Source organism: Lytechinus pictus, chromosome 16 (genome assembly GCF_037042905.1).
Source record: "Lytechinus pictus isolate F3 Inbred chromosome 16, Lp3.0, whole genome shotgun sequence".
NCBI lineage: Eukaryota > Metazoa > Echinodermata > Echinoidea > Temnopleuroida > Toxopneustidae > Lytechinus > Lytechinus pictus.
In genome coordinates, this window is record NC_087260.1 from 19,324,701 (window position 1) to 19,339,215 (window position 14,515).

The window sequence follows — 14,515 nt, forward strand, 5'->3', positions numbered from 1 at the left end:
ACTTAATGGAATCAAATGGTCGTTTAATTCCTGTCTAGTGGCTTTAATGAGTTCTGTCTGGCTATAAAAAAAGAGTTAATTAGACCATTATACTCTAACCATGTAAGCGGTCATCAAGAAAATGCAAAATCTTTTTGTGAAAAGTCTGTTTGTAATTGCTGTTTCAGCGAGCATAAATGGCACATGTTTCGAAGCATGTGATATATCTTGCTTATTTGATTTTTTAAATTTTTTTGTCTTTATGGAATGACACGTGCAATTTCACTTCAAATGAATAGTTCATTAAGCTCCAAAGCAGCTAACTGGTAGCGTAGGAGGGAATGATGATTAAAGGAGAATCATTTTAGAAGCACTTTGCGGCAAAGAAGAAGCTTCTCAAATTGCTTTTTCATTTTTTAATTTCTCTTGATTAAGTTAGATTGAATGATTATGATATTAACGATTGTTATTTCCATCTAGAAACAAACTATTCCAAGGCACACTACTACTGTTAATATTGCCTCGGCATTAGCTTCAGCTGCTGCTTTCAGTAAATGCAATGCATTTATGTAATTAATCCTGCCATGTCATATTACGATGAAGGCTAATTTATAAAGAAGTATTGTAATTACATGTTTGAATTTATTGCTATTTTGTGTTATTCCATGTAGACACCAGCCAATGTGGAGAACCTCTCGACGGAATTTTCAATTCTTTTAAGTGATCCCCATGCATTGGCTGGTGCTCAATTTTACATTTCTTTTGTAATGTTTCTATTGCTGTCATGTTTTCTTGCCTGGAAATGAAATAAATAAAATAAAAAAAATAAAATGTTCCCATTTACCTCACCTGGGTTGAGAGCAGCACAATATGGGTGAATTTCTTGCTGAAGAAAACACACCATGGCTGGGTTTCTGGATTTGAACCCACAACCCATTGAGTGAAATACGAGAGTCAAGACCACCAGACCATGGTGCACCCTTATCAGGTCAAAAAATGAATAAATATGGGGGGGGGGGGTACTTTTCACAACTTACTGCCTAAATCTGCAACATGGGATAAGCTTTAACATTGTGCTGAATGTGGATTTTTCATGGCTCCTTTTTTAGTTTCCAGGGCTAAATTACCCCAGCCACCGTGTATTCCCCCCCCCCTCCAACCCTTGTACTCGATTGACGACATTCTTTTTTGATGTGCTTATGTCAAGTTAGTGAGGTAGGATCCTCCCCTTACATAGCACCTATCTAATTTTGCAAGTTGGAATATATTCTTGCCACTTTATATAAAAATCATAGTCGATATATTAAGTGTTTAATTGGATATTCCTATGAATTGTTTGTTTGAGAAAAAATAGGTAGTTGAATATCAACAGGAATGATTGAAACAAAAGAAAATGAAAAAAAATCAAATAATAATATACAAAAAGATAATGTGATAGGGGAGACTGTTAGTAGGGGGGGGGGGTTCTCATGACATTTTTTAGGAAAATGAAGACAATGCAAACTTAAACTACAAACATATTTAAAACAAAAGCATTCCAACTTCAAGAGAAGTTCCAAACTACCTCTTTCATCAGAAGTCGAGAAAAGGAAAAAAGTGGAAGCAAGTACTCTTCGATCACCATTTGCTTGATTGCACAGTGTATTTCTATACAGCGTATTCTGTACAGCGTAAACATGCAGCGTCAATTACAATCGATCGATCCATCAGTCTACTTAATATGCGTCTTTTATTTATTCTCTTGTTCCCTTACCTTATTATATCAGTTATTTGTTTAATGTAGTGTGAAATTGTGTGTACAGGCAGCCAAGTGTCTATGAATAATATTGCTCTTGTAAAAGTACTTGAAAGGGCATAGTCTCGAGCACATTTGGAATAGATAGAGTTGATTTAACCACACAAATTCAATAATTTATCATTAGTAGGTGATATTCTTTGTGTACCCTTCTGCGTCATTTACTCTAGAAAGAAAAATTTATTGAAACTACTTTCCCTGTAAAAAGTTTGGTGTTGTCTAGACTTGGATATCGCATTTTAAACCATGATTTTAATTTGGCCTCGTATATATACCCATGCCACATGTGTGTGTTTTCATCTTCATTGTATAGAATAAAGATTTTGACTGACAAAGTAATTTAAATTTGATAACAAAGGCGATCATTTTTGTAATCAACATTTAGATTCAAGTGACACTGATGATAATAGGATATTTCTAATACACAATGTGTTGGCCACACTTTATCATTCTGGATCAAAATTGTAAAATGTCAGATTTGACTGATTTTGCGCATTTCGTAAACCATGCCCACAAATTGTATTCTTTTTTATGATGTAACTGCTTCGCATTAATCCTGAGAGACTGGTCGACCGGCACCATGCATTAATCAAACACTTTCTCTTTCAAATTGATAAAACTTCATTTACGCTGCATAAACGCTGTTAATCTTTTTTGAAGCAACACTTTTGAAGGCGGTCACGCAGTTATTAGTTAAACCAATATACAATCATCGACTCTACATGTAGTTTTCAGACTGACTGGCTTAAACAGCATTGCTTGATATTTTTCAAACAGTTTTTACAGATTAAATACTGCACAGTTTTCCATGGATTTCACTGCTAGTTCTATTGATGTATCCTCATTCTTCTGTTCCTAGGATTCACTGTTTAGTTACTTGTTTCTTTAATTTCACAACTTTTTTTTTGTATATCCAAGGAAAAAGTGAATGACCAAAAAGCCTTTCATGGTAATGACTAAGCGTTGGTGATGCAAGATCATGTTGACCTGAAATAGAATGTGGACCCAATCGACTAATTTCTGGGTCAATCTGACCCAGATTTACCAGGGAAAAGGTCTTGAACTAAGAAAAGGCAGAGGGGGGAGGAATCAAGCAGTAAAGCTGCTGAAAATTCTTATGTAAATAAATATCAATGGAATAGATACGTTTCCAATGCACATAGCTGCTGAAAATTCTATGGAGATGAACATCAGTGGAATAGGTAGTACGTCTTCAATTCACGATGGGTTCATTCTGTGGTCTTTCTATTTCCATAATAAGTGTTTTTTCCTGATGTTTCGGACTGTGGGATTCATTGTAAATGATAGCAGGTATAATGGTATCTTTTCAATGTAAATGAATATTAAGAAAATAGAAATGCTTCCACTACACATAGCTGCTGAAAATTCGATGGAAACGAACATCAGTGGCATTGATATATTTTCATTTCACATTAGGTTCATTTTATGGTCATTCCATTTCCATAATCACTACCTTTCCTGATGTTTCAGTCTGTGGGATTCATCGTAAATAATAGCAGGATTATGATATCTAATTCAATATTTTCCCTCAAGCTTTTCTTGATTCAATTAATTTTAAAAGTTGGAAAGCATCGTTTCAAAGTAACATTCCAAACTTGTTTTTAAGTATGTTATCATGCAAAGTAGACTCTCACTTCTTCGCTTTGGTAGAAGTACCGATAAAGAACAAATTGGCCGTAAAAGCATCTTTTACTACATGTATGGCTATCCGACACAATTTTCTCTAATATGGTGAAAAAGATATATTTTGTTCAGTTTGTTGACTTCCATAAAAATGTTTGACAGAGTGGAAGTATATTCATCATTGTACGTCATGTATAAAGACCAGAGTTACTTTCTTAGAAATTCTTTTGTAGAATTGCATTTAAGATTGCAACTTTCAATCCTTTTGCGTCATAGACTGACATAATTTACATTTGTTCGGAAATATGAATGACTTGATTTCGTGAGTAGAAAAACAGATCAATTTTGGCCCTGTGGCAGATCGAAAGTAGCCATGAATAAAACATCGGACACGATTCAAATGGGCTTCTTGAAGGGATGTCGAAAGGCAAAAAAAATTTGCTTTTGATGGAATGAGATATATTTTTATCATCTTTTCCTATTGTATGATAACAAATATTTAAAGGGCTTAGACAAAATGGAAGTCATTTATTGAAGCTAAGTTCGAGTTCTGGTATAAAAATCTGATTTGGATAGGAAATAGGCAAAAGCAATCCTAAAGTGTTTATCATACGCTATAATATAATGCATATTTTAACAACAAAATTTAATTAGTAGGCCTATAATAAAAACAACCAGGCTTGCTTGAAATTATTTTGATTTCATTACACCATACAGGAAAAAACATGTGGGACTATACTATGATTGAATGTGCATTTTTTTCATTAATTTTTCTGATCTTTATTTTCTTATTTTTCTATTAAATATTTTCCTTAAAAATTAATTATATTTATAGGTTTTATAATTCTGCATAATATTTGTTCAATTCTGTAAACATTTTTTTGTTGTTGTTACCAGTACCAGAATGTATCTTTAACTATCTAAAGAAGCAAAAAAATAATTGAGGTTTGCATTAGGAGGAGAGATAGAGAGCATCAAGCGGACACAGTAGTTGCATGAGCTGGTGCAGTCAGCTTGCGACAACACAGATAAGGTTCCATGACATTTGCTCTGGCGACAATTTATCTGATGGAAAATCTACATATTAAGCCAAACATCTAAAACTAAATAAACCACAACCCTTATCTTTACATTATTCTGAAACAAAAACCCTATTACAATCCTAACTCTAACCCTATGCCTTCTGAGATATTTAGTCTGGAGCAAATGTCGCCGGAGCAAATGTCGTGTCACCCACAGATATATATTTTAGAATTCATTATGGTATAGTGCTACATTTGAAATTCTAACATGGGCTATAAAAATATTTCTGGTTATGGTATTGAATTTCGGAATTAACTTTCTCAAAATGATTGGTAAATGTTGATTACGATACATAAAGAATCAATGAATGCTGCAAGATTTTGAAATCATTCAGTATTATACCTGCACTTTCCTGTAGTTCACATGAATGCTCTCAGAAGTTCATATATGAAATATTTTTTTTATCTTAAACATATTTCCAATGTTGAAAACACTCACACACTCACACACCCACTACTCCCTATCCCAGCATTTAAAAAAATATTGCATATAGAATGCAAGTTAGAAGCAGGTGCTCTCATTGTTGCTCTTCGCGCTATGTTTCTGAATTTCATTCATATCATTCTTGCGTACTATCACTTCAGTATTGATTTTTAAGTGGAAGGTAATATGGATTTCTTGCATCCAGGCTCATATTACTTAAATCATATTTGGGGTCTTGACAATATACAGTGCATCCCACAAAAAATGAAACCAAGGTTTAGCGATGATTTATCATAAATCAATCACAAATACAATAGATAAATGACCTATCATTGTAAAGCTTAGAATGTCCTCTTTCAGCTGGTATAACATGCAAGATTTTTCATCCACGCATGAGTGAGTAAAAACAATTTGAAGAAAGGATAGCAAAAAGTCATTTGGCATGGGGGTATTACAATTTCAAACAGAAAATCACATGCCTAAAGAGTTAAATTCCTGCTCTTTAATTTGATAGCTAAATCGCAGAAAAATGGTCAAGAAATAACACAGTTATGTTTCTTCGAAATAATGCTTGTATTTCCATAATTCCATGAAACATACATGTTTTCACCGGTTTCCCGCCGAAGCTATCGCACAGTTAACAAAATACTTTCTGCATGGCTGATCGTCAACAAAACGGAGTGTCGAGTAAGTCTAAAAGCTATCCTGTAAAACCTCTTCAATTTATAAAAATTATTGGAATTTAAGCCTTATTTCAAATAAACAGAACTTTGTTATTTCTTGACCGTTTCCTGTAATTAAGGTATCAAATTAAAGAGCTGATATTGAACTTTAAAAAAAATGTCTTTTTGAAACTCAGATACTGCCCACCAAGTGACTTTTTAGTTTCCTTTCTTCAAATTGTTTTTGCTCACTCACACATGAATGAGGAATAATTTAAGTTATTTCAAATGAAAGAGGGGACCCTAAGCTTTACAATAGGATAGGTCATTTGTCTATTGTATTTGCGATTAAGGCATGATAAATCATCTATAAATATCGGTTTCGTTTTTTATGGGACGCACTGTATTCCTTGTCTCGCAATGCTTTAAAATCAATGGCAAATTTCAATCTTTTGACATCCTGCTCTTCACTTGATCAATTGCGGTGTTATATTGTATTTTTGCATTCATAATTGATATTTTTATGGAAGAGTTTCATATCATCCAAAACTCTGTTGCTGTCGGCATACGTGGAAATCGGTAAGAATTGAGAACAAGTTGAAGATTTTCCACTCACAGTATTTATTACTAAAATAGCACCACCTAGTTTTGGTGATACTGTACATCTGGGTAGTTATGCCATTCCTTTGTTTGCATTTGTATTCTTTCTTCATACTGCATGTGTTTTGTGGTAGTTGTCTTGTATGCCGTAATTTAAAGCCGTAGGACTTCCATCTGAAGCCATAAACTCACTTGTCACCATGGAAACATGATCAATCATTTATGTCGTAGGTTATCATTCACCCCACCCAACTATATAAGTTACACCCACATTCACTTTTGACATTATATGTAAAATTGCTCAAGTAAACATACTTAAAGATATGATCAAGGAGAGATGCAGATTACAAAGTTTATGTGAAATTGTTTCTAGGCAACATAATGAGAAAACACAATTATAATCAATTTACACAGATAGTTTTATGACTATGTGAATGACACTTTTTGCATTTCACCTTACTATTTTTTATCTTATTTTGTGGTTTGTTATGGACAACTTTAGGCTTGTGACACATGAGTGTGCCAGTCTCATTTGGCAGTGATGTTGTTTATGTGCTTTTATCCATCTTGTGCATGCGCGTCACAGCACATTTTGCCAATAAACGTTCTCTAAGGATTTACGCTTTTCTGATTTTGAGCAAAGGAGAGAGAGAGAGACAGGGGGAATAGAGACAGAGGATTAAGGGAGTGTGTGAGAGAGATAGAGAGAGGGGAATAGAGAGGAAAAAAGAAAGAGAGAGAGTATATGATAACAGGGCCAGAATAGATTTAGCAAACTGAGATCGAGACTATTATTTTTCCATTCATTTATGCTGTCACATGACCCTCCCATTGACTAGACTGTGACTGAATACGACTCCTCTACGTCACTGCATCACTCCCTCTTTCCTTCTTCCCCATTCTCTGTCACCTTCTCTCCGTCTCTGGCAGTCCATCTCTCTCTATTCCCTCATCTCTTGCTCTCATGCATGAATGCAGATGCAATTAAGGTCCCACCGCCACGCTGCCGACGACGTCAACGTGCGTTGCTCGCAGCTTGCTATAGCTAGAGGAGCCGTCAGCTTCCCTATCAGTCAGCTGTATACCAGCCAGTCTTCTGCAAATGACACTGGATTATTATTACTATGTTTAGCATCTGACGGGGAAACACGCTGACAGCTACCGGCTCTGTCAGTCAGAGAGCTTCAAATCCAGCATTGAGCAAGAGTTCTATTTCTTCTTGCTGTTTCATTAATAGATTCCATCTATAGTTCTCTGCAGAAGTATTCCTAAACCAATGGCATCAAGTACTGGACAGTATAATTTCTTCGCTATTCCTTCAAGAACGCAACACTCTCTTGCAACTATTTAACAGCATAGAAGCCAAATTGCTCTTCATTCGCCACTTCGTTCACTAGATCATTTGTTGTGCTATTCTTCTGTCAATTGTGCGATAGAGCCAGTCTTCGTTCACTATATCATCCGTACTAGTCTCCTGTTGATTGGGCGATAGACCCAATCTTCTCACTGGAGTTCGGGGCCCGTATATAACCTCTCCGTGGAGGAAGCGGATTCGGCAGAATGTTTTTTTGACAAGAACCTCTGATGTCAATATTCTCGTTGAGTAACTTGCATAATAGGTGACATGGTAAACCACTCTCTTTTTGTACAATTACAGTTTTATTTAATGTTAGTCCTTGGTTAAAGTTTAGTCTATTAGCATAGACCCTTATGAACTTACAATTTATATATTTCAAAATGTGAGAGCACAGAAATATGGCTGATAGCTTCAGTTTTATGCATTAATATACTTGCAGAAAGATACCATCTTATGTCTTGATTGATTTAAAGCCATTCAAAATTTAAGTAAGGAGGATGTTTACTTCTGTTGGATGATCTCACTGTTTTCTATAAATATACTGCTAATGATGTGATAGCACTTTGTGATATAACCATTCTATCATTGACCAAAACTAATACTTTGCAAATATTACTGCTTTTAAAACCATCAGAGTTTAGTATGTCAACCAAATCTTGGTTTCTATTTTTTCAAGTACCATTCTCCTTATTAAGAGTAAAACAAGGTTGTTAATGTGTTATCTGATAAAATAGTCATTATGTAATAGTGATTTAGAATGCAGTTATTCTCACAGAATTCAATTCGATTCTATTCAATTTTGGTTGATTAAAAATAAGACATATAGAATGCTGTAGTCCATAGGCTAATAGTGCAAAATTAAAATAGAATATGCTACACTTGCAGAGATAGTAATTATCAGTTCTTCTATATTAAGTTGGTTTTTGTGACTAGAATTGTAAGTAAGATTTTATGTAAAAAAAAACTAGCTTGAGGATGCAATTATATGATTTTTTAATGAAGAATTTCTGAACTTAGTTAGCAACCAAAAATGAAAAAAGTTCCTTTGTTTCATTCACATTTTTAGATAATGTAATATTAAAGTAATTGCCGCATAATTAGACATAAAACATAATATTTTGCAGTATTGTTCCAATATCCTTGTTAACACAAAATTTGATATCCTCCTTTGCCAAACACAATATCCTGTGATAGTCGACAAAAGTAGACTGATTGAATGCTGTTACCTATTCGGGAACTCTACCAGCAATTCTTTTAAAAATAACACTTGCTTTCCAGCTGTTTGAGGATATACAATCTGTTTGAAAATGAGCTCTACACCAAAGATTTGAGTTCATATTCAAAAATCTTTTTGTCAGTTATTTCTAGCCACAAAATTTGGAGATTCACAATGGTGTAATCCCATTTTTATTATTAGTCATTTCTGAGTATAATTTACTCTAATATAAGACTAGGTATATCAGTTGCACCCACAGTGATTTAAGCTATTTTTTTTTTAGAATTGGTAAGAAAATTGTATCTATTGATTCAGTTTTCTGTTGATTCAATTCCATTATAGTTTTTTCTTTATCAGTATGAATTCTCATAGACGATAAAATCAGTAATGATATAGATGTATAAAAACATTTAGATCCAAATTTAGAAAGACGTTATTTTCTTACAGGTTCCTTCAGTCAAATCTAAAAAGTAGAAAGCTATTACATATTGCGGATGCAGAGATTTGAATAGAAACATAACAAAGACACCCATCCTTCTTACAAGAAAAAAAAATAAACCACATAAAAATGTAAATATACAAAAATTTGGTTCTATCTGTTGCAAACAGCCTAATGGTTTCTTTCCAATATAAAATCTATATGAAAAAAATAGATAGTTGTTGAATATATTGCTTTCCAGGGAAGATCAATATAATAGTTGTAGCTCACAATGTCATTTATAAACAGGCATTTATGATTTGACAAACATTAAAATCTTTCTCCATTAGATTTGCTTCTGACAATTGGCTGGGAATTGAGTGACCGGAATGAAAACACCTTTAAATTGATGGCAAATGAAAGTCTAGTTGATTATTCTCTAGGCAGATTGGAATGCGTTCATTTTATGTCAAGGATTTGTATCCATTTAAAATGCATGGGAGTCATGAAAAAATAGAGATAGTTCAGGCAAGAAAAATTTCACAAAACATAAACAGATTTCATCTTCATCAAAATGTGATTTTGTATCAGATGGATAGTTTCAAGTCAAGACTTTGGGGATTATTACTACTTAATCATATGAATAGTACTTTTAATGTCTAATGAGAACATAGTAAAATATGAATTTAATGAAAATTACAAAAATGTAGACTTCGCAATGCTTGTGTTTTGAATTCATCTTATTGTTATCTTCATTGAAAGTACAGAGTTGCATTGAATCAATTTTCTATTGAATTTGCTACCAATCATCAACTACATAAAAAAGAACATGAAATTCCAGCAATTTTGAAACAAACTATGGTTTCACCTCCAGCGTAAAACCTGTATTTTGATACAGCAAATATGTAATTTCTATCCTGTTATTATTTTCTTTCACTTTTCACCTTGCGAATGAAATATTAAGAACAAAAGGGATAATTATCCTGTTGTTATCTTCTTTCTCTTGTTACTTAAGAAAATACAGAAATAACACAACCTTGCAGTGATTTAACGAGTGATTCATTGACGATCCTCCTACTGAAAAAAGTGTTGTTAATGCCTACTGGGTACCGTATTCATAGAGCCCACGCACCAATTGACCATTGTAAACTCCTCTCTCTCTCTCCGTTTCTCTCTCTCTCTCCCATTCTCTCTCTCCGTTTTTCTCCGCATCATGCCCCACAGACAAGAATCAATCAGTGCGTTACGTAGAAGCAAATGGATTCCACGCAAGGATTGACGGAATAGTTTGACAGAATAAAGGCGTTAACGAGATTGTGAGCCACCTTATTAAACCTGTGAGAGTGCGTGGAAGCGTTCCGTCCGCTCACGTCACCACCTCGTCAACGCTTCACTTAGACTTCGGTGAGAATGGGAAGTGGAAATAACTTGTATATTTCCATGGAAACCGGTAAATGAAGTGAGGGGACTTTCATCGGTTGTTTCTAGTGACCGACACTCATGCATTTCTATCTGGTCGTCATTCAAACCAACAGATTTCTCTGCAGAATCACGTTTGTATCGTTTGTCTCAAGAATACAAGAAGTCCATAGATTTGAATTCTCAATCAAAAAGGAAGATACTGTCAATGTGATATGACTAAAATTCGTTAGTGAGCAGACTAAACTACAGAGATTGTTTCTTGTCCAGCTCTAAATTTCTCAAGCGGTTTTTGACTTGATTACAAGAAATTTACTGTCATTTTGTTTTGACAACTTTTTCTTCAGTGAGCATCATTTGCATGTAACCTGTAATCTTTAGAAGCTGTTTTTCGGAAATGTAACTGTTCTTTACATCAACATTTTTGTAGTGAAATTCACATTCGCTTGTTGATTTCATTCTTTGCTGCTTTGGGAAGTTGTATGACTTTATCTGAACTGCAACAACTGTACTTCTAATTTTTGAAGACGTCAAACGCCATGAACGAAATTAGCAACGAAAACCTTTCAAGCGAGAGCAGCACAGATATGGTAAGAAATTTTCTTTTTTTTTCCTTAAAAAAGTTTGGTTATCATCTATGGTAATATGTAAAGAACTTATTTTTTCTTTTCTCTCTGTTTTACTCCCACTTTCTCTTTTTTTCCCTTTTAATGTCATAGTTGCATAAACATTTGTGCTCAAATGTTAGTGAACTCCACCACAAAATGCACTCCTTCATGTTAAGTGTTGTTTGTAGACAACAACACTGCAATGTTCGGCGAGCCCAGAGACACAAACTTTATTTAATGTAATATTTTATCACCTGACTTCACAATTAATATCTATAACGTGTCAGAACTTGGAACACTTAAGATATGTTTATCTGTGGTGGCCTATTGCTGCTCAATAACAATTTGCATTTATACTCAATTATATGTGGTAATTCATACATGTATGTGTATGTATACATTAAGACGGCATGAAAGCTGTACTAGAACTACTACTACTGCTGCTGCTACTACTACTTCTACTACTACTACTACTACTACTACTACTTCTACTACTACTACTACTACTACTACTACTACTACTACTACTACTACTACTTCTACTACTACTACTACTACTACTACTACTACTACTACTACTACTACTACTACTAGTGCTACTGCTAATACCACTACTACTACTACTACTACTGCTACTACTACTACTACTACTACTACTACTACTACTACTACGCCTTCTACTACTTCTATCTCTCCTCATACAATAGACCAGTTCTTTCACTGTTACTATAACCATCTCCAAGTAATCCACAATTTTAGTTCATCTTTAGTAGATCTCAAAATAGTCTGATTGTCTAGATTTTATGTATTTGGATAAGATCAGTGATCTGTAGCCAAACCTTTCTTTCTAATTTGAGTCTTTAAATGACCCCAAAGATAACATATAACCATATCGGCCCCTTTTCTGAAGTCGGGTTTAACTTAAACTCAAGTTTAAAGTTGTGGTTTAAGTATGGATAGCCAATTGTTACATAAATCACTAACAGTAGAGCTATAATATTTCACCTCATTTGGCTCTCAAATCATTCATAATTGTGTAGGAAGTATGATTAGATGTTTGTCTTCACCATCGATGAATCGGGAAAGAGCACAGGAAACATAAGAAACATACAACTTAATAAAAATTTTGACACTTTTGGCTTCCCATAATTTTAGCACAGAGTTAGACCACGGTCTAAGTTAAACCCGACTTCAGAATACGGGTCATCGGGTTCTGGAGGTCGTAACTATCATTACCACTAAAGGCCTGTTGGCGATAAACTCAACATTCACTGTATCAGCTGTACATCATAACTGTATGCAAAACACACACTTCTCCTTGTACCTAATTTGACGGAATTCCACAAATGCACGGTCCTGTCATAGCGTAGTTGTATGTTGTATATATTTTCTTCCTCACCATGCCCCCTACCACACGTGGTGATAGCGTGTGAATGGCATACTGCTGATCATCACTGGCTGCATATAACGCATAAGTAACGTCTGAAAAGCCTTTTATAAAAAAGTTATATTGTATTATGCTTCACACATTCCATTTGTATACATGTATATGCACTTGTGAGGTAGGGCAGCTATAATGTAACAAAATTGTACTTTATAATGCATCTATAGCCATTATTAGAAAGGAATGATCAATTTTTTTCTTTAATTTTGCAGTAGGAGTAAACTATGAATCTCTCCTCTCATTTCCCTGCTCTATCTCCTTCTCTCTTTCCTTCTTTCTCTCTCTTCTCCATCCCTCCCTCCCTTCCTTCCTCCCCTCCTATTTCTCTCATCTCTATCTGATATGATATTTCATTCATACTCTACCATTCCGACAATGAGTCGTGTCACCTACTTTCCCCGTCTCAATTAAGTTAAGCCTGAATTTAATAAAGCGCAACCTAAAAAAAACATTTGTCCGTCTGCGTACATTTCTTATCCCGATCGCAGCGAATCAGTGCCCTTGCATGTCTGGGGGCAGTTTTCTGAGATCGCTTGATCAAGGTAGACAAGTAGAATATGACACAAGATGACGTATCTTGTCCTATATTTTGAGGGAAAGAAATATTGGAATCCTGCTAAGCTGATGAAGTTCTATTGATGCAAAGTGAATTTGGCACATTGACCGACTTATCATTTCATACTTATTTCTTTTATTATTGCAGTTTGTTTGATTTTTTCTTCTTTTTTTACCAATACTAGAAAAAGAAATGTAAACTGTGCTCCACGGGTGCTTTGAGTTAATTTTTTTTTAAGGAGAAACAAAATTTTCACAATATCTTAAATTTTCTTGACTATTCAAATTGAAACGAGTTCTGTGAGTTACTTACCTAGATAGCACAATATTTATTGACTGTATCTCACCTCTGGAGGATGAAATACCTTTAGAATATTACTCTACTAATCTCCCTTGGGCATTGTTTCTTTACAACTTCCGCTGTATTTGTATGGAGCACATAATTGAGAAGAAATAATCATTGTGCATCCCACGCACTCATTAAAGTGATCATTTCACTTTGTTCTAATTAAAAAAATTCTCATTTTGGTTCTTGAAAATGGGCTTAACATTAGGCTTATAGTGTAAAAATACCATCCCAAAAGTTTCAAAGTATTATATCCACAGGATCAATTTTAAAACCTTAAAGATGTAAACCAAAGTTTGAAAATAATTGGGAGTTGGTTTCAATGACTATGTGTATACAGTGAACCTGTGCACCACAACACACGAACTCTAGATGGACACAGCATGGCCAACATACAGTGTGTACTAGGTATACACTGAAAGTTCAGTGCAGCTAATAGCGTGTGTGTGTAAATAGGAGATACACACAACAGAAGGCAGTCAAAATAGCCAACGGACTTTTTGAATTGGAGTAAACTGGTCATAAGCTTAACCTGTCTACTAGACGGTTCTCAAAATCAAGCTAATAAATTGCTACTTGTATCTAAATTAGAGTTTTTCATTCTATATTGTGGTTTGTTTCAGGGTTTTTTAGGACAAATACATGCACTCATACACATGTTTTGTCTCAGTTTGAGAATTTTTTAAATCAGCTGCTCACAAAGTTAAACGATCCCTTTAACAAGATGTGGATGATTGTCTCTCTAAACACTTCAGGGAGGATAAGACACTGATATGAATTAAAAACACCCTCGTAAAGCAGTTAAGTTTGCACGAAATCCATCAAATTACAGATATATTCTTTTATTTAATTTTTTAAACAAGTGCTCACATAGTTACCAAGAATGCATATACAAGCATTTCCATTTGAATGTAGGATAAATCTTGACTAAATAACTTGCTCAGTGGCATTGGGCGTCTTGGCTGG

The 14,515-nt window shown here is 34.4% G+C and overlaps 1 protein-coding gene across 1 annotated transcript in view; it reads left to right on the plus strand.

The window, feature by feature from the left end:
- Positions 1 to 1,360, plus strand: part of LOC135156980 (aspartate and glycine-rich protein-like) — a 27,791-nt gene extending 26,431 nt beyond the window's left edge. The window contains exon 4 of the mRNA XM_064111226.1: positions 1 to 1,360. This exon is cut by the window's left edge and continues 1,546 nt beyond it. The gene's annotated coding sequence lies outside the window, so the exon portion shown is untranslated.
- The last annotated feature ends 13,155 nt before the right edge of the window (positions 1,361 to 14,515 follow it).